Raw genomic sequence first — 24,014 nt, 5'->3', positions numbered from 1 at the left:
GATAAGGAAAAGGCTCTCTGAGGAGATTTAAACTGAGACCCATACCAGGATGGACTCAAGTCAGTCAGGCAAAGTGTATATGGTTGGGGAGAGGGCTGCACTCCAGGCAAAGGAAATGGTATGTCTAAGGACCTTGAAGTAGAAAAAAGTTTGTTGTGTGGAGGAGCTGAATAAGGCCCAAGGGTCTGCACTGAAAGGAGGTGAGCTGGAGAGATACACCATATCACATAGGGCTCTGAAAATCATGCTAAGGAGTTTGGATTTATATTGAGTCAATGGGAAATGAAGGTTGTAAATGGCGGTGGTGAGGGTGTGATCATCCAGTTTACCTTGTAAAATGCTGACTGATGGCTCTGCAGAGAGTAGATTATACAAGATAAAGTAGGAGGCTAATGCAATTGTATAGGAGAGAGATGATGATTTAAACAAGGCTCCAGGCAGGGGAGGGGAAGAGAAGACAATAGATAGATGTTGAAAGGTGAAGGGACTTAGGGAGAAGGTGCTCAGGATGACTCTCAGGTTTCTTTTCTTCTTATTATTCATTTATTTTATTTTGAGGGTCTTACTCTGTCACCCTGGCTGGAGTGCAGTGGCCTGGGCCAATTCATGGCTCACTGCAGCCTTGACTTCCTGGGCTCAGGTGATTCTCCCACCTCAGCCTCCCAAGTAGCTGGGATTACAGGCACATGCTACCATGCCTGGCTAATTATTTGTATCTTTTTTTTTTTTTTTTATGGGCTCATCCCTGAGGAATTTTTTGTATTTTTTGTAGAGACGGGGGTCTTGACACATTTCTCAGGCTGGTATTGAACTCCTGGGCTCAAGCAATCTACCTGCCTTGGCCTCCCAAAGTACCGAACTCTCAGGTGTCTGCCCTAAGACAAACTGGGTGTTCGGAAATGCCCTTTATTAAGATGGGAATGACTGGCAGAGAAAGAAGCTTGGAGAAATAGTGCAAATTTTGACATGGTAAGGTTGAAAATTCAAACAATAATGTCAGATAAGCAGTTTGACATACAAGTCTGGAGTTTAGAAGAGATGTCTGGGGTGGGGATAGAAATCTGGGAGTCAGGCCAGGCATGGGGGCTCAAGCCTGTAATCCTAGCACTTTGGGAGACCAGGGTGGGTGGATAACTTGAGATCAGGAGTTCAAGACCAGCCTGGCCAACATGGGGAAACCTGTCTCTACTAAAAATACAGAAATTAGCTGGGTGTGGTGGCAGACACCTGTAATCCCAGCTACTCGGGAGGCTGAGGCAAGAGAATTGCTTGAACCTGGGAGGCAGAGGTTGCAGTGAGCCAAGATGGCACCACTGCACTCCAGCCTAGGTAACAGAGTGAGACTCTGTCTAAAAAAGAAGAAAAGAAGGAGTTAGTAGCCTATGGATAGTATTTAAACCATGAGACTGAAATCTGGGAAGAGGTGAGATCATCTAGGGAAAATAGTTCAAAAGGAGGAGAGAAGAGCTCAGAAAATACAATATCCTAGTGAAATTGTATACTCTGCAAGAAACTAGGCTTCTAAGTGTTGGTCTGCAGCAGCTAGCAGGCTTCCCTTTTCATCAGGGAATGAAATTATTCTGTTCATTGATCGATCCTGTTATGTATATCTGTATCTATCTTCTAAGTGAATCCTCATCTAAAGGTCCTAGAGTATTTTTTCCCTCTTGCTATCTGAGCCAAAGGAAGGATCCACGTTTTGGGGAGACCTGAATCATACAATTTGGGGAGGCTTCTTTAGAAAAAAGAATGCAAAATTCTAAGTATAAAATTAGGCTCAAAAGTAAGTATTGGCCGGGCGCAGTGGATCATGCCTATAATCCCAGCACTTTGGGAGGCCGAGGTGGGTAGATCACGAGGTCAGGAAATCGAGACCATCCTGGCCAACATGGTGAAACCCCGTATCTAAAAAAAAAAGTAAAAAAAGTAATAATAAAAAAGTATTTATTTAGAACTGAATCACAACAAATTACAGATTTTCAAAATCTGACAAATATCACAGATTTCACAAAATCAAGACAAGTAACTTAATTTTTATTTTAATTAATGAATTAGTTATTAATTAACCACATGACACAACTTTTTTCTTTTCTTTTCTTTTCTTTTTTTTTTTTTGAGACGGAGTTTCGCTCTTGTTACCCAGGCTGGAGTGCAATGGCGTGATCTCGGCTCACCGCAACCTCCGCCTCCTGGGTTCAGGCAATTCTCCTGCCTCAGCCTCCCGAGTAGCTTGGATTACAGGCATGTGCCACCATGCCCAGCTACTTTTTTGTATTTTTAGTAGAGACAGGGTTTCACCATGTTGACCAGGATGGTCTCGATCTCTTGACCTTGTGATCCACCCGCCTCGGCCTCCCAAAGTGCTGGGATTACAGGCTTGAGCCACCGCGCCCGGCTTTCTTTTCTTTTCTTTTCTTTTTTTGAGACAGGGTCTCACTCTGTCACCCAGGCTGGAGAGCAGTGGTGCAGTCTTGGCTCACTGCAGCCTCTGTCTCCTGGGCTCAAACAATCCTCCCACTTCAGCCTCTGGAGTAGCTGGGACTACAGGTGCACACCACCATGCCCAGCTAATGTTTTTATTTTTAGTGGAAATGGGGTTTCACCATGTTTCTCAGGCTGGTTTCCAATTCCTAGGGTTAAGCAATCCACCTACCTCAGCCTCCCAAAGTGCTGGGATTACAGGCATGAGCCATTGCGCCTAGCTACAAAACTTTTTCTCCTACCTTTTCTCGCTGCATGATTTTTGATTGTCTCTTCTCATAGCAATGCTTTTGGAAATCATTCTATAGAGAGAATAGAAAGATAATTCAATCTTTTATAAAGCCCATGGTCAATCAAACTTTATATTTTTGCTTTTTTATCTGTCCTTACAATATGTTCCCACAAACTTTATTTTTTATTATTAATAGTTTAAGTTTTTTACATCACAACTCAAGATTGGTTATGCCATGTAAATTTTTAGAAGTATTGTCAAATTTGAGAAAATCTCGATCAAATTTCTTTAACATACGAGTAGTAAGATTTGACTGCTTTGGTGCCAGTTTGTATGCTATCTTGTCTGGAACCACCTGACTATCAGGAAAAGATGTGTTAGATATGCTAGGACACAGTCCAATCACGGATGCATAAAACTTATGACTTCACACAAAAGCACACTTGAGGTTTGTAACAATGCTATAGGCTTAGCCCTGCAAACACAGAAATTCCAATTAATTCTATTTGGTGTCATTCCCATTTTAAAAAATTAATGTGTTTATACTTGCACATGGTACACTGATGAACACATTCCTTATAGGGAGGACTTCAATTTAACAAGGTATTGATGAGAACCTAGGCTTTCAGATGACAATTTAACAAGTTTGATGACTGGAAAAATTTTCTATAGATTAAGTTGTAGCTTTGCATATTTCAAATCTTATTTCTCCTCCACTAGCCAACATTGTAGGCTCAATACAATTTCTAGCCTTGGATTTTTTTCTTTTTCTTTTTTCTTTTTCTTTTTTTTTGTCATATTCTCCCATGTTGTCAAGTTCAATCTGGTCTTGGATTTTTGTGTCATGGTTCATAGCTAGTTGGCATTAGGAGTTAGGAGTGCACTTAGAAGCTATTCCTACAATTGGGATGACTATCAGTGACTGTAGTATACACAGAATTGACTGTGAGTTCCACAGAGACATCTCACTGAACCCAAACTAAATAAATATATCCCCAACTCAACATCCCAACATCACCCGACATGAGGGGAAGTCCAAGTGGAAACAGACAATAGCTTTAACCCGTTGCAGTTAAAATACATTACTTCTAAACATCTTACAAATATGTATAACCATGACAGCACATTACTAGGGCCCCTCCCAGGGTCTTAACAGGGGCCCTAGTAATGTGCCAGCCAAACTTTATTAGCTTCATGGTATATCTACCTCTAGTCACAGCACTAAACCTCCCAAAACAGCAGTTTACCCACAACTAGATCCCTTTTTCATTCTTTCTTTGAGGGAGAACTGTTATTTCACTCTCCTCATAAACTCTTGTGAGCTAGTCCTGGGGAAATTTCAAAGTGATGATTTAAGGAACTGCTCTGGAAACCCCAATGGCTAATATTTTAGTTTCAGTTTTGCAAGATGAAAACAGTTGTGAAGACTGGCTGCACAACAAAATGAATATGCTTAACATGACTGAACTGTACACTTAAAAATGGTTAAGGCATTATAAAGATACATGCACGCGTATGTTCATTGCAACACTATTCACAATAGCAAAGACCTGGAATCAACCCAATGTCCATGAAAGACAGACTAAATAAAGAAAATGTAGTATAAAGAAAATGTGGTGTATATACACTGTGGAATACCATGCAGCCATAAAAAAGAATGAGATCATGTCCTTTGCAGGGACATGGATGGAGCTAGAAGCTGTTATCCTCAGCAAACTGACGCAGGAATGGAAAACCAAACACCACATGTTCTCACTTATAAGTGGGAGCTGAATGATGAGAACACATGGACACAAAGAAGGGAACAATACACACTGGGGCCTAGGAGGTGGGGGCTGGGGGAGGGAAAGCATCAGGAAGAATAGCTAATGGATGCTGAGCTTAATACCCAGGTGATGGGTTGATCTGTGCAGCAAACCAGCATGGCACATGTTTACCTATGTAACAAATCTGCACATCCTGCACATGTACCCCTGGAATAAAAGTTGAGAAAATAGATAAATAATACAAAAAATAAAAGAGGGGTGCTTTAAAAAAATGGTTAAGGCAGCCATAAAAAAGAACAAAGTTATGTCCTTTGCAGTAATCTGGATGTAGCTGGAGGGCATTAGCCTGAGCAAATTAACGCAGAAACAGAAAACCAAATACCTCACGTTCTCACTTAAAAGTAGATGCTAACCACTGGGTACTCATGGACACAAAGATGGAATCAATATGAGGTAGGAGATCAGCAGAACTTGTTTTTTGAGCACATATCATCACCCTGCTGATCAAAACAGGTTGTAGCAGAGAAACAGGCCCAAACCAGCCAGGACCAAGATGGCAACAAAAGCGACCTCTAGTTGCCCTCATTGCTCATTATATACTAATTATAACTCATTTGAATAAGACACTCCCACCAGCATCATGACCATTTACAAATGATGACATGGCAACAACCCAGAAGTTATCTTATAGGAGCCAAGCGCAGCAGCTCATGCCTGTAATCCCAGCACTTCGGGAGGTCCAGGCAGGTGGGCCACTTGAGCTCAAAACATGTCAAAACCCTGTCTCCACAAAAAATTTAAAAAAAAATTAGCTAAGTGTGGTGGCACACGCCTGTAGTCTAGCCATTTGTGAGACTGAGGCAGGAGGATTGCTTGAGGTTGGGAGATGGAGGTTGTCGTGAACTGAGATCACACCGCTGCACTCCAGCCTGGGCGACAGAACAAAAAAATATTATATAGGTTCTGGGAACTCCTTGCCCCCTTTCCAGAAAGTTTGTGAATAACTCGCCCCTTATTTAGCATATAATTAAGAGTGGCTCTAATAGCTATTCCAGCTGTTACAGCCAGCAATCCACAAAGGCCACTCTGCCTATGGGATAGCCCTGCTCTCTCTATGGAGCAGTCATTTTGTTGTAGCCCACACTGCAGCTCTAATCAATTTGCTTTCTTTCGTGCTGGCCCACTATCGAATTATTTCCTAAGAGAAGCCAAGAACCTCTTGAGCTGAGCCCCGATATTGAGGTTTCCCTGCATCAAATAAATACTGGGGACTCTGAAAGGAGAGAGAGAAGGAGGCAAGGGCTGAAAAACTTCCTATTATGTGCTATGTTCACTACTTGAGTGACAGGATCATGAGAAGCCCAAACCTCAGCATCATGCAATATACTTATGTAATAAAATTGAATCTTAAAACAAAAAATAAAAAATACAATTTTTTTTTTTTTTTTTTTGAGACGGAGTTTCGCTCTTGTTACCCAGGCTGGAGTGCAATGGCGGGATCTCGGCTCACCGCAACCTCCGCCTCCTGGGTTCAGGCAATTCTCCTGCCTCAGCCTCCTGAGTAGCTGGGATTACAGGCACGCACCACCATGCCCAGCTAATTTTTTGTATTTTTAGTAGAGACGGGGTTTCACCATGTTGACCAGGATGGTCTCGATCTCTCGACCTCGTGATCCACCCGCCTCGGCCTCCCAAAGTGCTGGGATTACAGGCTTGAGCCACCGCGCCCGGCCAAAAATACAATTTTAAAAGAATGGTCAAGTTGGTAAATTTTATTTTTTTTAGAGATGACTACCTTGGGAGGCTGAGGCAGGAGGATTCTTGAGCCTAGGAGTTTGAGGCCAGTCTGTTGCCCGGCCCTGGATCACAGGCATGAGCCACTGTGTTTTATGAACTTTTACATTTTTATCCACCCCCCCAACACACTTTTCATCTCTTCCATATCTATTGTCATCACACTGTTCTGATTCCTAATGGTGTACATTTTATCATGGTGTTCTCCCTTTTATATGTGGGAGATCCATTCCAGGGCCCCTAGTAGATGCCTGAAATCTTGAATAGTACCAAACCCTATATATACTATGTGGTTTGTTTTTGTTTTTGGGACAGAGTCTCACTCTGTCACCCAGACTGGAGTGCAGTGGCACAATCTTGGCTCACTGCAACCTCCACCTTCCAGGCTCAAACGATTCTCCTGCCTCAGCCTCCCGAGTAGCTGGGATTACAGGTGAGTGCCACTACCTCCAGCGAACTGTTGCACTTTTAGTAGAGATGGGGTTTTTCACTATCTTGGTCAGGCTGGTCTCGAACTCCTGACCTCGTGATCTGTCCACCTTGACTTCCCAAAGTGATGGGACTACAGGCGTGAGCCACCGTGCTCAGCAATACTATGTTTTTTTCTTATGCATACATATCTAATGTTAAATTTAAAATTAGGCACAGTAATAGATTAACAACAATGACAATAAATTAGAACAATTATAAATTGTTCGGCATCACTACTCTTGTGCTTTTATTACTCTTGTGCCCTTATTAAGGTAAATTAAGGGTTCCTTGAACACAAGCACTGTGATACCATGACATTTGACTTGAGAACCAAGACAGCTACTAAGTGAATAATGGGTAGAAGAATGTAGACAGTGTGGATCACTGGACAAAGGGATGATTCGTGTCGTGGGTGGGTTGGAGCCAGATGGTGTGAGATTTCATTATGCTACTCAAACCAGTGTGTGATTCAAAACTTATTATTTCTGGAATTTTCCACTTAATATTTTTGGACCATGGTTGACTGCAGGTAACTGAAACTGTGGAAAGGGAAATGGTGGATGGGGGTAGTGGGTTCATTCAAAAAATTGTGAATGCTTTTAAAATAAAGTATACCACATAGAAAAGTGAATAAACCAGAAGTGTATTGATTAGTGAATAATGACAAAGATGTCCTCTTCTCTCCTTCTTAAATGTAACCACCATCCTGACTTCTAACATCATATATTAGTTTTGCCTGCTTTCAAACTTTTATCTAAATGAAATCATGTAGAACGTACTATTTTTTAAAATTGCATTTTAGGTTTTGGGGTACATGTGAAGAACATGCAAGATTGTTGCATAGGTACACACATGGCAGCGTGATTTGCTGCCTTCCTCCCCTTCACCTGTATCTGGCATTTTTCCCCATACTATCTCTCCCCAACTCCCCACTGTCCCTTCCCTATTTCCCCCAACAGACCCCAGGGTGTGATGCTCCTCTCCCTGTGTCCATGTGTTCTCATTGTTCAACACCTGCCTATGAGTGAGAACATGTGGTGTTTGATTTTCTGTTCTTGTGTCAGTTTGCTGAGAATGATGGTTTCCAGGTTCATCCCTACAAAGGACATGAACTCATCGTTTTTGATGGCTGCATAATATTCCATGGTGTATATGTGCCATATTTTCCCTGTCCGGTCTATCATCGATGGGCATTTGGGTTGGTTCCAGGTCTTTGCTATTGTAAACAGTGCTGCAATGAACATTCGTGTGCATGTGTCCTTAAAGTAGAACGATTTATAATCCTTTGGATATATACCCAGTAATGGGATTGCTGGGTCAAATGGAATTTCTATTTCTAGGTCCTTGAGGAATTGCCACACTGTCTTCCACAATGGTTGAACTAATTTACACTCCCACCAACAGTGTAAAGTGTTCCTATTTCTGCACGTCCTCTCCAGCATCTGTTGTCTCCAGGTTTTTTAATGATCGCCATTCTAACTGGTGTGAGATGGTATCTCAATGTAGTTTTGATTTGCATTTCTCTTAATAACCAGTGATGATGAGCATTTTTTCATATGTTTGTTGGCCTCCTGTATGTCTTCTTTTTAAAGTGTCTGTTCATATCTTTTGCCCACTTTTGAATGGGCTTGTTTTTTTCTTGTAAATCTGTTTTAGTTCTTTGTAAATTCTGGATATCAGCCCTTTGTCAGATGGGTAGACTGCAAAAATTTTTTCCCATTCCATTGGTTGCCGATTCACTGTAATGACTTTTCTTTTGCCGTGCAGAAGCTGTGGAGTTTGATTAGGTCCCATTTGTCTATTTTGGCTTTTGTTGCCAATGCTTTAGGTGTTTTGGTCATGAAGTCCTTGCCTACACCTATGTCCTGAATGGTTTTGCTTAGATTTTCTTCTAGGGTTTTTATGGTGTTAGGTCTTATGTTTAAGTCTTTAATCCATCTGAAGTTAATTCCAGTTTAAGGTTTCAGGAAGGGGTCCAGTTTCTGCTTTCTGCACATGGCTGGCCAGTTTTCCCAACACCATTTATTAAACAGGGAATTCTTTCCTCATTGCTTGTTTTCGTCAGGTTTGTCAAAGATCGGATGGTTGTAGATATGTTGTGTTGCCTCTGAGGCCTCTGTTCAGTTCCATTGGTCTGTATCTCTGTTTTGGTACCAGCACTATGCTGTTTTGATTACTGTAGCCTTGTAGTATAGTTTGAAGTCCGGTAGTGTGATGCGTCCTGCTTTGTTCATTTTGCTTAGAATTGGCTTGGCTATGCGGGCTCTCTTTTGGTTCCATATGAAGTTTAACGTGTTTTTTTCCAGCTCTGTGAAGAAGGTCATTGGTAGCTTGATGGGGATAGCATTGAATCTGTAAATTACTTTGGGCAGTATGCCCATTTTCATGATATTGATTCTTCCTAACCATGAACATGGAATGTTTCTCCATCTGTTTGTGTCCTCTTATGTCCCTGGTTTCTTTCTCTTAACATCATGTTTATGAGATTCATCTGTGTTGTTTCATGTAGCAATATCCCATCCATTTTTATTGGTGTATAGTATTCCATTGGATGAATATATCCCATAATTATTTTATCTATTTTATGGTTTATAAGCATTAGCATTTTTTCAATGCTATGGAAATGGAAGAGATGAAACGTATGTGGGGGTGGTTAAATTTTTCATTTTTTCATGTACAATATTGTTCCTAGCAACGTTGGCCTATAACGACCAACACTGCTAGGAACAATATTGTTAAAATGCACATGCTGAATGAAGAGAAGCCCCCACCAACAGGCTTTGTGTGAGCAACATGGCTGTTTATTCACCTGGGTGCAGGTGGGCTGAGGCCGAAAAGGGCATCAGTGAAGGGCGGTAGGATAAAAGTTAGTTTTTATAAGTTAAAGTTACAAAAGTTACTTTAGGACTAGTGGAAAGTTACAAAAGTTACTTTAGGGAATAGTGGAGTCAAGAGGTTGGAAACAATAGAGAATGTCTGTAAGTTAAGTTGGCACCACAGGGGTTGATCATTTCTTTGGTCTTCAAGTTACTTTTAGATTTCCCAGGAACTCACCTGGAGTGTCCATGCAGGTCACAGGTTAGCATGGCGTCCATGGCACCGTCAGTCAGCCTAGAACACCTTACAAATATTGTACATGCCTTTTGGTGCACCTTTGGTACAAAATGTATGTATTTCTGTTGTGAATTCACCTAGGAGTTAAATTGTTCTGTATGCATATATTTATTTTCACATATTTATTTTAAATAGATAATGCCAAACTGTTTCCAAATGTAGACAGAGCAATTTAAACTCAAATTGCAGTATATATATTCCATTCACTCTACATTCTTGACACTTTGTATTGTTGCTTTTTAAATTTTGGACATTTTGTCAGCTGTACTGCAGTGTATGGACCAAGGGAAACTTCCTCTTCGTCCTATGAAGTTTCACTGAAAAATTAATTCATAAAAGGTAGACTGGAGAAAAGGCATACAAATTTTAAAATGCATACATGGGGAGAATCACGAAGTGATTGTCCACCCCTAAAGGTGTTCAGAAACTTATACATCATCCTTGTAAAACAGGTTATGGGAGAGGAGAACAGAATTCTGTTGAGGGGATTACTAGGTAGAATGAATGGATCAGGAAGCAGAGATTAATCTGTACCTAATCTTGTGAAAGGGTCTGTTCAGGTGTGGTTACATTCTTGGCCTTACAGGGAGGGAAAGAAAAAAACAAACTGTTCTCCTTGGTGGGTCTGGGTCTTAGGCAGATAAAGCAGCTTCGAAAAATTTGTTTCTTCTTTGGGAAAGTATGGGGGAGGGTGGAGGGTGGAGGGTGAGAATGTCAGAGAGACCTTGAGGTATTGGTTTCTGAGTCCAAATAGTAGTATTCATTTTTGTTTTAATTTTCATTCCCTTGATTATTAATGATGTTGAAAACCTTTTCACATGATACTTTAGGCTATTTGTGTACCTTTTTTTTTTTGAGATAGGGTCTCGCTCTGTTGCTCAGGCTGGAGTGCAGTGGCACAATCATGGCTCATTGCAGACTTGCCCTCCGGGCCTCAAGTGATCCTCCCACCTCAGCTTTCCAAGTAGCTGACTACTGGTGTACGCCACCATATCCAGCTAATTTTTAAATATTTTGTAGAAATAGGGTCTCACAATGTTGCCTGGGCTGGTCTCAAGGAATCCTCCTGACTCAGCTTCCCAAAGTGCTGTATTACAGGCATAAGCCGCCATATCCAGCCCTTTTATGTCATCTTTTGAGAAATGCCTTTTCAAATCTCTTGCTATTTTTTTTTTAATTGGGGTGCTTATTTGTACAAATTGATAAAAAAATCTTATTGATTTGTACAATTTCTTTACATGTTGTGATTATAAGCCCTTTACTGGTTGTATGTGTTGTACATATTCTACTCCCAATTTTCACTGTTTTTGAGGTGGCTTTAAAGATTAAACTCTTGATTGCACAACTGCACTCCAGCCTGGGTGACAGAGTGAGACTCTGTCTCTCTCTCTCTCTCTCTCTCTCTCTCTCACACACACACACACACACACACACACACACAAAGAAAGAAAAGAAAAAGAAAAAAAGATTAAATTCTTGGCTGGGTACTGCCACTCACACCTAAGCAACATAGCAAGATCTCCTCTCTACTTGAAAAAAAAAATTAGTTGGGTGTGGTGGCATGTGCCTGCAGTCTCAGCTACTCAGGTTAGGAGGTTGAGGTGGGACAATCATTTGAGCCTGGGAGATGGAGGCTGCAGTGAGTTATTATCTTGCTACTGTACTGAAGCCTGAGCAACTGAGGAAACTTCTGCCTCAAAATAAATTAATATTTTTTTCTTTCTTTCTGAGACTGAGTCTCAGTCTGTTGCTTAGGCTGGAATGCAGTGGCATGATTATGGCCCACTGCAACTTCGATCTCCTGAGCTCAATCAGCTCACCTCAGCCTCCTGAGTAGCTGGGACTACAGGTGCACACTACCATGCCTGGCTAATATTTGTATTTTTGGAGACAGGGTTTTGTTATGCTGCTCAGGCTGGTATCTGACTCCTGGGCTCAAGAGATCCTTCTGCCTTGGCCTTCCAAAGTGCTGGGATTACAGGCATGAGCCACCATGCCTGGCCTGCAACTGTTAAATCTTACTGGTGAATTTAACTTTTCAATATAAAATGTCCGTCTTTATCTCTAGGAGTATTTCTTGCTGTTAGGGCTCATATTACACATTTTCAACAGCTTTTTACTTTCGGTTTTCTTGATTATTTTTAAGGTAGCATATTTTGGTAGATTTTCTTTTTTTTTTTTGAGACGGAGTTTCGCTTTTGTTACCCAGGCTGGAGTGCAATGGCATGATCTCGGCTCACCGCAACCTCCGCCTCCTGGGTTCAGGCAATTCTCCTGCCTCAGCCTCCTGAGTAGCTGGGACTAAAGGCGCGCGCCGCCACGCCCAGCTAATTTTTTGTATTTTTAGTAGAGACGGGGTTTCACCATGTTGACCAGGATGGTCTCGATCTCTTGACTTTGTGATCCACCCGCCTCGGCTTCCCAAAGTGCTGGGATTACAGGCGTGAGCCACCACGCCCAGCGGTAGATTTTATTTTCTAAAGATGGCTTCAACAGTATTGAAGCAGGAGCGGCCTTGAACAAACCTCTCCAACACTGAACTGGGAAGGAAGTGGCTTTTTATTCGGCCAGGAGTCTCAGCAGACTCCTGTCTCAATAACTGAGCTCCCTGACTAGAAAATCCTGGTCTCTTTTAAAGGCTCACAATCTTAGAGGGTCATGATCGATGAGGTAAGTGAGGGGTACATGACTTAGGTGGGGGTTTGAGCAAGATTGAGCAAGAACAATGCTTTCTGAAGGGTGTTTCTCCATATTATGCCTGCATCTATAGATGGGAGTATGATTAAGGGTGGGGGTTTAACCTTTAACCTCTAGGTCCAGCTAGAGGCACCGGTTTTGTCTCCTCCACTGACCTTGTGCCTTCTATTTTCAACTTTCACTTCTTTTGAAATGCAAGGCTAAGGGAAGTGCTCTTAGAAGCTTAAGAGGAAGGGGTCTCCTTCCATGGTATCTCCCCATCCCACATGCTCTTCTAGAAACTACCTCCTCATCAAAAGACAGAGTTAAATTTCCTAATCCTTGAGTCTGGGTAGACAGGTGCCTGCTTCCATGAATAGGCTATAGTGGAAGAGACCCTGTATTAGAAAAGGCCATGCAGTTTCTGCCCGATTCTCTTTAGACACTCTTGGAACCCAGCCACAATGCTGTGAGGGAGCCCACGCAGTCCATATTGAAGACCAGGTGGAGCAGAATTGAGGCCTTGGCCCACAGCCCCGGGTGATCTACCATATGGCAGCTAGCACCAACTTGCCAGCCATATGACTGAGATATCTTGAAAGTGGCTTCCCATTCAGGTGAGGTGTGGCAAAAGAAAAAAATGGAAAAAAAAAAAAAAAAAGTGGATTCTCACCTCCCAGACAAGCTGCCCTCGTTGACACTGCATGGGGCAGATATAAGCATTGCTGCCAAATATTACCAAAGTTGAAGACTTTTAAGGAGAAATAAATCATCTGTAAGCGGAAATAAATGATTGTTTTCAACTACTATGTTTTGAGGTGGGTTGTTAATTAGCAGTAGATAACCAGAAGTGAAATAGAACCTTATAGATGGGTTCTCTGGAATTAGTTCTCTAATACAATTAGGTTTAAAGGTATTTATTAACTTGCTTCCACTAGTAAAGGGAGCACATGTTAATTGAGTCACTGAATTAGGAGTTGAGACTGCACTTAGCCATATTTAGCTTTCCATAACAATAAATCAAAGAAGGAAATTATTGTAGTAGCTGGGGTGACTAATCCTATTAAGAAGAAATGGAACAGCCTGGATAACACAATGAAACCTTGTCTCTAAAAAAAAAAAAAAAAAAAAATCAGCTAGGTATGGTGGTACACACCTGTAGTCCCAGGTATTTGGGAGGCTGAGGCAGAAAGATCACTTGGGCCCAGAAGGTAAAGGCTGTAGTAAGCCATGATTGTGCCACTTCACTCCAGCCTGGGTAACAAAAAAGAAGAAGAAATCAGATCACTACTGCACAATTAGGTAAGCAGTATGTCTGGAAGGCATGAGGACCCCTGGGGAATCTCATAGTACTCCCTTGCCCGATGATTAAAGTCAAGCTGTAACTACTCACTACAGGCAGGACTGCTAACAGCCCAGGCCCTTCAGAAATGAAGGTGTGGGTCACCTCACCAGATAGGCATCATGAAAGCTAAGGGTATCTGCTGAAGGCAAAGGAAACACAGCATAGGCAGTGGAAGAAGAAAGTATAGTAAGTCTTAACTTACAGTTGTCAATAGGTTCTTGGAAACTACTTCTTTCAGTAAAATGATATATAAAGAAAACAATTTTACCAGAGGCCGATATAAAGAACAGTTAAGTTCTTTAACTGGACCATATTTCTGGTCATGAAAACATCACCAAACTTCTAAATAAAGACCAAAGCACTTCTAATTTTAAACACTGAAAAAAATGTGGGCAATACATTCATTTAAGACATATTAATAAAAATAAGTAAGATAATTATTTACCCAAATATTCTATTTCAGGATCATGCGTGGCTGAAGCCCTTTCCAGTAGCTCAGGGCTCAAGGTAGGAATCCACCCTAGACAGGTGGCCATTAGATAATAGGGCATGCTCACATGAGCCCTATATTCAGTCAGACTGGGAAAATGCAGACACAGTTCTCTCCTGTACACAGCTTTGGGATGTGGGAGAAAACTGGAGTACCTGGAGAAAACCCACATAAACATGAGGAGAACATGCAAACTCCACATCGACAGTGGCACCTGCTGGAAAGAGAATTTTTCTCATTAATGATATAACTAAACGACATTATTCAAGGACCTGTTGTAATAAACAGTCTTGACTATGTGAGTAAGGGGCAGAAATTAGGGTTGGAATAGTTATTTCTTCTTTTGAATATATTTTTGTATATTAAACATCTTTTTCCTCTCCCCACTCCCCTACTATCAAACATACTTTGTGCTAATGGTAATTAACCTTACAGGATTTAAAGTACAGGATATCATTATAGTCAGCTAGGAGTGACTTTATATCCTCCTGTCCTGCAAGGGTTGCTTAAGTTTATGAAGGAAACTGATCATCTTTGCTGGAAACATGACTTTGTTATTGTCTTTGTCAGTTAAGAATGTTTACAGAAAAAGTGTGTATAGATGCCAAGTTGTAGACTGTGGTGGCTTTGTACTATGTGAAATTAGCTAAACTTTAACTGTATTTACCAGAATTTCTTTCCCAGTACAGTTCTTCATCAGTGTTGAAGACAAGAAGACTTTGTATGCAATCTGGAAGGCGGAAGTGAAGCAGCAGCCAGTGCAGAGTACCAGGCACTATGGCAACTTGCACAGGTTGTCACTGATCTGATAGTGGTATAAGGAGGCAACAGGGCCTGAGGCTCCTTCAACTTTCAGAATTCATAGGGCAAGAGTATGCACAATGCCATGGCAACTGCTGATGTGAGTGAGAAACAAATGTGTCATCTAGTTTGTCCTCAGAAATTCCAGTTGTCCTTTTAAGTTCCCCTTTGCCTATATTCTTGTTCATATCCAATATTCCTTCCACACTACTGGTTAGGCTGATGTATAGTGGCCTCAGCTCTGCACTAGATGCTGACACTAGCACAGCATAGACTCCTCCACCAGTTACCATTATGGTATCAAATCTAATCCTAAAATAAGCCCCTCATTCTTTGTTATTCATAGTGGTTATGCTTCTCTGATTGAACCCTAATACACAGTTTTCTTATTCTGTTACTCCAACCTGAAAGTCTTTGCCTTTTAATTGAAGCTTGATTGTTCACATTTAGTGTATTCAGATTTAAATCTAATTGTTTTCTATTTGTTCTGCCTGTTCTGTTTTCCATCCTTTCTTATTCTGGATTAAGTACTTCATTATTCCATTCCCTTCTATTAGGTTACTATTTGACTTTGCTATTATTTTAGTAGCCCTAGAAATTACAACATGTATCTCTGATTTACTTTAGTTTAAATTACCATTTTTATTACTTTTTTAAAATGCAAAGACTTTGCAGTCCTTCATTTATACCTGATGATGTATATGCTCATGTTTTTGTGTGTTTTAATTCTGTATCTATTTAAAACTCCACAAGACACTGTTGTTGTATAGTTAAGTTTTACCCACATATTTCACTCTATTGCTCTTAATTCCATCTGAAAACTGAAACAGTGTGCATCTGCTAGTGATAAATTCTCTTCATTTGTCTGAAAGTTTTTATTTCATCTTCCATTTTATATTTGGGACGGAGTCTCACTCTGTTGCCCAGGCTGGAGTGCAGTGGCATGATCTCGGCTCACTGCAACCTCTGCCCTCCGGGTTCAAGTGATTCTTCTGCCTCAGCCTCCTGAGTAGCTGGGATTACAGGCATGGTCTACCATGCCTATTTTTTTTTTTCTTTTTTAGTAGAGATGAGGTTTCACCATGTTGTCCAGGCTGGTCTTGAACTCATTGCCTCAAGTGATCCACCCACCTGGAACTCCCAAAGTGCTGGGATTACAAGTGTGAGCCACCATGGCCAGCCTTCCATTTTATTATTAATCACTTTATTTTATAGACAGGGTCTCACTCTGTCGTCCACACTGGAGTGCAATGGCATAATCATAGTTCACCACGGCCTCAAACTCCTGAGCTCAAGTTGTCTTTCTGCTTCAGCCTCTCTGTGGTCTTCCTGCTTCAGCCTCTCCAGTAGCTGGGACTACAAGTGAACGTCACCATGCCTAGCTAATTTTTTTTTTTTTAGACAGTCTCCCTCTGTTGCCCAGGCTGGAGTGCAGTGGTACGATCTTGGCTCACTGCCACCTCCACCTCCACCTCCCAGGTTCAAGTGATTCTCTTGCCTCAGCCTCCTGCCCAGATAATTTTACTTTTTTTTACAGCCTCTCTCTGCTGCCCAGGCTGGAGTGCAGTGGTGCAATCTTGGCTCACTGTCGCCTCTACCTCCTGGGTTCAAGTGATTCTCCTGCCTCAGCTTCCTGAGTAGCTGGGATTACAGGTGCATGCCATCACACCTGGGACTTTTTGTTATTTTTAGTAGAGATGGGGTTTCAGCATGTTGGCCAGGCTGGTCTCGAACGTTTGACCTCAGGTGATCCACCCACCTTGGCCTCCCAAAGTACTGGGATTACAGGCATGAGCCACTGTGCCCAGCCTATATTTTCTTTTTCTTTTTTTGTAAAGATAGTGTTGCACTTTGCTGTCCAGGCTGATCTAAAACTCCTGGCTTCAAGTGATCCTCCCACCTCAGTCTCCCAAAGTGCTCAGATGATAGGTATGAGCCATCACTCCTGGCCTCATCTTCCATTTTAAAGGATATTTTCATTGGACATTGAATTCTAGATTGGCAGTTATTTTCTGTTTAAGTGTACTGAAGATACTAATGACATATTTTTCTTTCTTTTTACCATTAGACTTGTCAGGAGTGTATCTATTTTTATTGCTATTTTAAAATGACCAAAGTTTGGTTTAAGATTTTTAATGTTTTCCATTTTATTAATTTGTCTTTCCTTTATGACACATTCCCTTCTCCATGCTCTTGATTAATTCATTTTGTTCTGTGTTAAAGTCTGTTATTATTAATTCTTTTTAAATAATAAAAATAATTAAGACTGTAGTCTGGCTATTTGAGTGCCTGTAGTCCCAGCTACTTGGGAGGCTGAGGCAGGAGGATCCCTTGAGCCCAGGAGTTTTTTTAATTTTTAACTTTAATTTTTTAAGGACTAGTCAAGTGCAGTAGTGAGGTGGAAAAGAGTAGAACAAGGAATTTGATCTGCAACTGTGAGCAATCAATTGAGATAATTACCTTTGGACCAGCCAAGCTCAGGAGTTTGAGGTCAGCCTGGACAACATAGCGAGACCTTGTCTCTTAAATAATATGCATATAAATAAAAAATAAGGCCAGCCGCGATGGCTTACACCTGTAATCCCAGCTTTTGGGAGGCTGAGGTGGGAGGATTGCTTGAGCTCAGGAGTTCGAGACCAGCCTGGGCAATACAGCGATACCCTATCTCTTCAAAAAATAAAAAATGGCTGGGCGCGGTGGCTCATGCCTGTAATCTCAGCACTTTCGGAGGTTGAGGTGGGTAGATCATGAGGTCGTGAGTTCAAGACCAGCCTGGCCAACATGGTGAATGCCATCTGTACTAAAAATAGAAAAATTAACTAGGTGTGGTGGCACATGCCTGTAATTCCAGCTACTCAGGAGGCCGAGGCACAAGAATCGCTTGAACCCTGGAGATGGAGGTTGCAGTGAGCTGAGATGGTGCCATTGCACTACAGCTTGGAGACTCTGTCTCAAAAAAATAAATAAAAAGAAAAAATTTGCCAGGCCTGGTGGCACATGCCTGTAGTCCCAGCTACTCCAGAGGCTGAGGTGGGAGGATCACTTGAGCCTAGGAGGTTGAGGCTGCAGTGAGCTGTGATCATGTCACTGTAATCCAGCCTGGATGATAGACCAAGACCTGTCTCAAAATATATATATATAAATTAGAAATCTCGTGAATAAATTTTAGTACTTAGATTCTTGCTCTATAATAGGTAACATGAAAGGGTTAACAGACTGTCAAAGACAAAGTTTTATTTCAGAAGCTTCATTTTATTAACAGTATATCTTATTAAGATTCTTGCTTTTGGCTGGGCACGGTGGCTCAAGCCTGTAATCCCAGCACTTTGGGAGGCCGAGGCGGGTGGATGACAAGGTTGAGAGATCGAGACCAACCTGGTCAACATGGTGAAACCCCGTCTCTACTAAAAATACAAAAAAAATTAGCTGGGCATGGTGGCGCGTGCCTATAATCCCAGCTACTCAGGAGGCTGAGGCAGGAGAATTGCCTGAACCCAGGAGGCGGAGGTTGCGGTGAGCCGAGATAGCGCCATTGCACTCCAGCCTGGGTAACAAGAGCGAAACTCCGTCTCAAAAAAAAAAAAAGATTCTTGCTTTTGGCCGGGCATGGTCGCTCATACCTGTAATCCCAGCACTTTGGGAGGCCGAGGTGGGCGGATCATGAGCTCAAGAGATCAAAACCATCCTGGCCAACATGGTGAAACCCCGTCCGTCTCTACTAAAAATACAAAAAAATTAGCTGGGCGTGGTGGCGCATGCGTGTAGTCCCAGCTACTGGGGAGGCTGAGGCAGAATTGCTTGAACTCGGGGGCGGAGGTTGCATGAGCTGAGGTTGCGCCACTGCACTCCAGCCTGGCACCTGGTGACGGAGTGAGACTCTGTCTCAAAAAAAAAAAAAAAAAAAGATTCTTGCTTTTTTACAGAAAAGTTGTAAAGATTAAGAAAAAAAATTATTGCTTTAATACATATATTTTCCAGCAAGTCTCCTGATTTTAAGTTTTTCATTAGTATAAATCAGAAAATCTGAACTGAAATAAAGATTTTCATCTTTGAAACAGTAAAATCAATTAATACAGGATTATCAGATTTAAAATTGTAATGGGAATATTTCACATATAAACATTAGTTTCTGGAAGTAGGTGGTAGCAGTGAGCTTTGCTAAGTTAAATGTACTTCTATACAGCTGGTAGTAATTGCATGGGATGATCCAATGATATACTTGATTGTCAGGGCTATTTTCAAGATACAATTAATTTTAAAATCATATTTGCTTTTAATGTATTTCACAAGAGTACAGTAAGTATGGGCATCTTGAAATCCTTTTAAAACTTGCACAGAAAGGTCAAACCAGTTTTACTGCCATAAACACTAAAAAACCTATGTAGTATATACCAGTCGCCCATATTGGAATGCAGTGGCGCAATCTCAGCTCACTGCAACCTCCACCTGCCAGGTTCAAGTGATTCTCGTTTCTAAGCCTCCAGAATAGCTGGGATTATAGGCACTCGCACCACCAAGACTGGTTAATTTAAAAATTTTTAGAAGAGATGGGGTTGCACCATGTTGGCCTGGCTGGTCTTGAACTCTGTCCTCAAGTGATTTGCCTGCCTCAACCTCCCAAAGTGCTGGGATTACAGGTGTGAGTCACTGTGCCTGGATAAAAAAATCTTTCAATATATCAGTTATTTATCACTGCCACAAATAGGAAGGTTTTTGCTTCTAATGCATCCAAAATTTGTCAAAACAAAGTTAAGCAGTTGCTAATAACTTTGTGTAAAATTACAGAGCTTAGCACATATAAAACATACTTTACAAATATGTAAGAAATGTTATTTATACATATGCAGCAAATTTCATCTCTAGGACTCAAAAAGAGTCAACTCTCATTTATCCACATGCAGTTTCAACTCTAAAGGGATACTTTTTTTTTTTTTTTTTTTTTTTAGACAGGGTCACCTTTTTTTTCTTTTGATACCAGGGTTGCTGTCACCTAGGCTGTCATTGCAGCCTCAACCTTCTGGGCCCAGGCAATCCTCCCACCTAAGCCTCCCAAGTAGCTGCAACCACAGGAAATGTCACCATGCTTAACAATTTTTCTGTAGAGACAGTGTCTCCCTGTTGTCTAGGCTGGTCTCAGAACTTCAGAGCCAGATTCTGCTGCTTTGGCCTCCTAAAGTGTTAGGACTATAGGTGTGAGCCACATGTGTGTGTTTAAGGGAGAATTTTTAAGACTCAGGTTGCTATCACTAACACAATCATTGACCACTCAGAAAATGTGAAGTTTTCCTCTCAATTGTTATTATTATTTTTGAGATGGAGTCTCACTCTGTTGTCCAGGCGGGAGTGCAATAGCTCAATCTCAGCTCACTGCAACCTCTGCCTCCCAGGTTCATGCGATTCTTCTGCCTCAGCCTCCCAAGGCTCCCAAGAAGCTGGGATTACAGGCACCTGCCACCACATGAGGCTAATTTTATTTTATTTATTTTATTTTATTTTTTTATAGAAACAGGGTTTCACCATGTTGGCCAGGCTGATTTCAAACTCCTGACCTCAGGTAACCCACCCACTTCTACCTCCCAAAGTGCTAGGATTACAGGTATGAGCCACCTCGCTTGGCCTCAATTATTAGTATTTAATAGAAATTAACATTGCCAGGGCTGGGCATGGTGGCTCACGCCTGTAATCCCAGCATTTTGGGAGGCCGAGGCAGGTGGATCACGAGGTCAAGAGATGAAGACCATCCTGGCCAACAGGTCGAAACCCCGTCTCTACTAAAAATACAAAAATTAGCTGGACATGGTGGCATGCGCCTGTAGTCCCAGCTACTTGGGAGGCTGAGGCAGGAGAATTGCTTGAACCCAGAAGGCGGAGGTTGCAGTGAGCTGAGATCGCGCCACTGCACTCCAGCTTGGGTGACAGAGCAAGACCTTGTCTCAAAAAAAAAAAAAAAAAAAGAAAAGAAATTAACATTACCCTTTAGCAATGTAGTCTTTGTTGCTGGAGAAATGTTGCTGTTGCTGGATGTCAAATATAGATTTTATGTATAATTTGTGAATTATTTGCAGTTTTGTATGTAATCTTCGTTAACATGAAAATAACTTTTAGAGTTGACTACACATTTATTTTTAGTAAATGAATTCAACATTGAACCTTGCTTAAAAAGATCGCCCTACTATAGGAATACGTAGGTGTTTCCTAAAAATGTTATGGTGATATGTGTGGCAAATAAGTTTATCTATTTTTTATTTATTGACTGTGAGGGTCTCACTGCTGTGCAGGCTGGTGCAAAATGGCGCCTTCATAGCTCACTGCATCCTGGAACTCCTGAGCCCAAATGATCCTCTGCCTCAGCCTTCCCAGTAGCTAGGACTATAGGCAAGTGCCTCTACACCTGGCTAATTTTTAAATTGTTTTGTAGAGACAGGGTTTTGCTAGGTTTCCTAGTAGGGTCTATAACTCTGGGCCTCAACTCTTGCGTTGGCTTCCTTCCAAAGCAGTGAGGTTACAGGTATGAGCCACTGTGCCCTACCATGTTGACTTTTTTTTTTTTTTTTTTTTTTTGAGATGGAGTCTTGCTCTGTTGCCCAGGCTCGAGTGCAGTGGCATGATCTCAGCCTCCTGGGTTCAAGCAATGCTCCTGCCTCAGCTTCCTGAGTAGCTGGGATTACAGGCACCCGCCACCATGCCAAGCTAATTTTTGTATTTTTAGTAGAGATGGGGTTTCACCATGTTGGCCAGGCTAGTCTCAAACTTCTGACCTCGTGATCTGCCTGACTGGGCCTCCCAAAGTGCTGGGATAATAACAGGTGTGAGCCACTGCACAAGGCCAAAAGTTCAATTCTTTAACATGGCCCTATAAGAACTTTTGTGGACTCTGCTCCATTCTCCACTATCACTACATTCTCCCTAATAAAAGCCGTTTGCTTTGCCTAGAATGCTCTTCGACTATACACTGACTACCACGAGCAGCAATACTATTAATAACAGTTACAACCTACCGAATTCTTATTAGGCATGGGACACTTTACATATATTGTTAGTTTATAATTTATGAAGTAGGTACTATTCTTATTCCAGGTGTACAAATAAGCTACAGAGAAATGAAGCAATTTACTGAGAGGAACACAGCTACTAAAGTGTAGGCACTTTAAATATGTTTCAATCCAGATCTGTCTGAATTCAATGATGTTTCCAAATCCTGCTACTAAGGTATCAACTTTTTCCAAGAAGTCTAACCTGTTTAATATCCTCTAATAGCAAATGTGATAAGGTTAGTACTTAAGACACTGGTTTACAACGACCTGTGTACTTCAGGCCTCCCCAAGCGGAAGATAAACAAGCCATATGAACTCAGATAAGGCGGCATTTTGTTTACTCTTTTTTTTTTTGAGACGGAGTTTCGCTCTTGTTACCCAGGCTGGAGTGCAATGGCGCGATCTCGGCTCACCGCAACCTCCGCCTCCTGGGTTCAGGCAATTCTCCTGCCTCAGCCTCCTGAGTAGCTGGGATTACAGGCACGAGCCACCATGCCCAGCTAATTTTTTGTATTTTTAGTAGAGACGGGGTTTCACCATGATGACCAGGATGGTCTCAAACACTCAACCTCGTGATCCACCCGCCTCGGCCTCCCAAAGTGCTGGGATTACAGGCTTGAGCCACCGCGCCCGGCTCATTTTGTTTACTCTTGCTTCTCCAGCTCCTAGCACAGTTCCTGGTACGCGTAATGGGTGTTAATAAAGATTTGTTGAATAATCAAGTAAGTGAAACTGCTTTTAAACACAAAGCCATAATACAATGTCATTACCTTTGAATTTAGCTAAGGAACATCATCAAGCTTACCAGTTTGTGATCTAGACTCCACCTTTCCCCATTTTTTCCGTGTGGTACTTTTGCTTATATCCATTCTTCTGTGACTTTGTCTGTTTGCCACAATTCCTTAAATACTTCCACCCTTTCATGACAGCGAGCTGCGGTTTGTGAACCTCTTTTACAGAGAAAAACTAGAATGTTATTTTTCTCTTCACAGCAATTCTTTAACATTCCTGAAAGCCTTTAAAAGGATATTAGCACAAACATCAGAGATCGCTGAGGGAAAAACTATCTTTAAAAAATGAAATTTCAAATCAAGGCTAGGCTGATGGGAGAAAAGCAACCTAGTATATTTATAAAGGAAAGCTTCCGGTCCCAGGTGGCATCCTATTTCTCATAATTTACCGAAGGCCCTTGGTAATACAAATACAGAGAAAACAGGTGCTGCACTGAGCAGGGGGTCTGTCTAAATCTGCCTTTTTGGCTCCATTTTTTGACAAAGGGCCAAGAGGTCAGCGTCACCGGTCCAGTAGTTCTCATTACCTTCGAGGGGAAGGGGAAAGAGGAGAGGGGGTGAAGAAAGGAAACGGGGAGAGGAAGTGTGGCAAACAGAAAATATTCTTCAGGTAGAGCCAGGGCTCGGGCCGCGTCCCCAGGTGGCCTCTCCAAACGACCGTTTACGTTGTAAATTTTCTTTTCAATGAAAAAAAAAATGACATCTGGCTTTTTAAGTAAGAGAATATACGAATAAGGAAGGTATCAGGTCTCGTGAGAACTTCGGCGCCGGATCCGCGTCCGGAACGCCACCAAGGACCGCAGGTCCAACCGCCGCCCGCTCGCGGATGCCCCCGGGGGCCCGACGCCGGCCAGGCTTCCCCTAGCGCTCCCACTACCCAGAAGTCCTCGCGTCTCGGCGCGCACGCGCAGCGGCGACGACCGTCTCAGGAAGAGGAAAATGGAATAAACAACTCGGAGGAACCAGAGCGCGAGAGAACGAGTGGAGGCAGAATTTAAAAATAAACTGGCCCCTCCGCC

At 41.9% G+C, this 24,014-nt stretch overlaps 1 protein-coding gene across 3 annotated transcripts in view; it reads right to left on the bottom strand.

The window, feature by feature from the left end:
• Positions 1-23,871, bottom strand: part of FLT3 (fms related receptor tyrosine kinase 3) — a 133,582-nt gene extending 109,711 nt beyond the window's left edge. Inside the window, exons 1-2 of one of the 3 annotated variants that reach the window (XM_074387905.1) lie at positions 13,691-23,871; positions 2,724-10,175 (exon numbers count right to left, since the gene is read on the bottom strand). The gene's annotated coding sequence lies outside the window, so the exon portion shown is untranslated. Of the gene's footprint in view, positions 1-2,723 lie in introns of all 3 variants that reach the window. The other 2 variants (XM_074387907.1, XM_074387906.1) reach the window with 2 other exon arrangements.
• Between the last annotated feature and the right edge of the window lie 143 nt (positions 23,872-24,014).

This window comes from Saimiri boliviensis, chromosome 16, assembly GCF_048565385.1.
Source record: "Saimiri boliviensis isolate mSaiBol1 chromosome 16, mSaiBol1.pri, whole genome shotgun sequence".
NCBI classification, from domain to species: Eukaryota; Metazoa; Chordata; class Mammalia; order Primates; family Cebidae; genus Saimiri; species Saimiri boliviensis.
This window is presented reverse-complemented; position numbering and strand designations above follow the sequence as displayed.